Consider the following 2423-nt stretch of genomic DNA (forward strand, 5'->3'; position numbering starts at 1 on the left):
ATCTATCAAGCCTACTATCAAGGAAATTTCTTCTATTGTTATTTAAAAACTAATAAACGTGTGTACTAAAAATGTCCTACTATCCTAAATTTACTAAATTATATCAGTTGTAACACATATTCCTACTATGCATTTTATGGATTATTAGGATATTAATTGTTACTATTTTGTATATTCTGTGGTTGTTTAATATTTGTTAGGGCTCAGAAGATAGTTATCAAAATCATGTAATTTGGGGCCGGCCCGTGGCTCACTCGGGAGAGTGCGGTGCTGATAACACCAAGGCCCCNTGTCATACTTGTTTTAAAAAGAATTTGTGTGCAGAATGCAATCAAGAACATGTACTTATACACAGAAAAAAAATAGATTGCCCAATAGAAAAATGGGCAATGAAGAGCTAATTCATGACAAGGAAAATTAAAGTTCTGATAAACAGGAAAAGAAGCTAATTCTAATTAATAATGAAGACAAAATAATTCAAATAATAGCATAATTTCATTTTTCCTCCATGAAATTGGCAAAACTTTTGTAAATTTGATACCAACCCCTAAGTTAATGGGATTAATTTGTTAATCAATGATCTCTCCTAGAGTGCTGGAAAGGGAAAAGAATTTAAGGTTTAGGGACTTATCCCTGTTGGTCTACTCCAGGAGTATCCTGTAGATGTATTAGAGGAGCATGTAGAGGAATGTGTGTCTCTCGAAAGAAACTCAATAAACATTATTAAATGAATCTTAGTTAATTACTGGCATACATCTAATATGAGAGTATTTATGTGTGAAATGCACCATTTAGACCTTGGTTTTTAGAACTAAGTGTAGTGTCAACTTAATCAATGGTGCAGAGGTGTGTTACTAACACTGCATAAACCTAATAGCACCTTTCTAAATGCCAGGAGACTCTAATTGCTTTAAAGAGGTGGGTGTGATCTTCAAAGAGTCTAATAAAAGGACCTATGAGAGACACATTCATTTTTCTCCGGAGAAGGACTGCACCTAGAGTTGGCCGCACTGTGGAGTTTTCTGAAAGTTACTATTGTGTCAAGTGAGCTCCTGATCTTACCATGTATTTAACAGATGTTTTTGGAAGAATCAGTGCAGAAATCATTAACTGAACCCGGGGTAAGCCTATCTATCAAGCCTACTATCAAGGAAATTTCCTCTATTGTTATTTAAAAACTAATAAACTTGTGTGCTAAAAATGTCCTACTATCCTAAATTTACTAAATTATACCAGTTGTAACTCATATTCCTACTATGCATTTTATGGATTATTAGGATATTAATTGTTTCTATTTTGTATATTCTGTGGTTGTTTAATATATTGTTAGGGCTCAGAAGATAGTTATCAAAATCATGTAATTCTACAGCAAAGTCTCTAAAATATTCAGAGTTTGCTGCTATAGGTATGTATGTATAGTGAATACGTAATTTTACAGCAAAGTCTCTAAAATATTCAGAGTTTGCTGCTATAGGTATGTATGTATAGTGAATACATAGAGTTCATGTTAATACATATACACACATATGTAATTAGTATATTAATATTGGTACTTTGAATTTACTAAGAAGACATTATTGTTGAATGTTCTAAATGCTTCCCTTCATAATCTTCAGCTTTTAGGCTTGATTTTAATTTCTTTCTTTCTTTCTTTTTTTTTTTTCCTGCAAAAAGCTTTATTTCCATTTGGTCCAAGGCTTAGGAAAGGGCTGCTCCAGGGTGGTTAAAAAGCTGCCTAGTGGCTGGAGGGTGAGGCCAGGCAGGAGCCTTGATACCAGAAGATGCAGAAAGACCCCTCAAAGGCTGTTGGGCTCTGGAGGCTTGTCAAGCTAGGACTGGGTCTGGAGCTCACAGACTGGTTCACAAACCTTTCACACACAGGTCTCTGAGCTAGATAATCAGCAAAAACAGTTCTTGGAGCCATAGGATGGAGAGCATGGCTGCGCAGGGCAGACACCTGAGGCAGTCAACACCAGCCAGGTGGCACGCAGCGCACATGTGCACTAACTCCACCCACACACAACTTGCTTACAAAGAATGCCCAGCACCACCCCCAACCAGACCTAAGGCAAGGGGCCTGATTAAATTATTCCATTGTCCCAACAAGGCTCCTAGTCGTGCTTCAGGGAGAGCCTTTCAAAGAGATACTCACCCAGCCAGGCGTTGGGGCCGACCTGCCTATAGACATTAGTCAGGTGGTCACCTGTCTTCTTGATGAGTTTCACTTCCTCAACTAGGAAGTGGCTCTCCAGGAAGTCACAGACATGGGGTCTCTGCAGGCAGAACCCAGAACATGAAGATCCTAAAGGGCCTGATTGAGGTTCTTCTCCAGGGCTATGGTGGCTTCCGTGGCATCCAGGGTTTTATTTATTTATTTATTTATTTTTTTTTTTTGTCTTTTTCCGTGTCCGGCAACGGATCGC

General features: G+C 38.1%; 1 pseudogene; it reads right to left on the reverse strand.

The window, feature by feature from the left end:
• Positions 1-2111: 2111 nt before the first annotated feature.
• Positions 2112-2423, reverse strand: part of LOC103607815 — a 1899-nt pseudogene continuing 1587 nt past the window's right edge.

This window comes from Galeopterus variegatus, unplaced genomic scaffold, assembly GCF_000696425.1.
Source record: "Galeopterus variegatus unplaced genomic scaffold, G_variegatus-3.0.2 Scaffold7732, whole genome shotgun sequence".
NCBI lineage: Eukaryota > Metazoa > Chordata > Mammalia > Dermoptera > Cynocephalidae > Galeopterus > Galeopterus variegatus.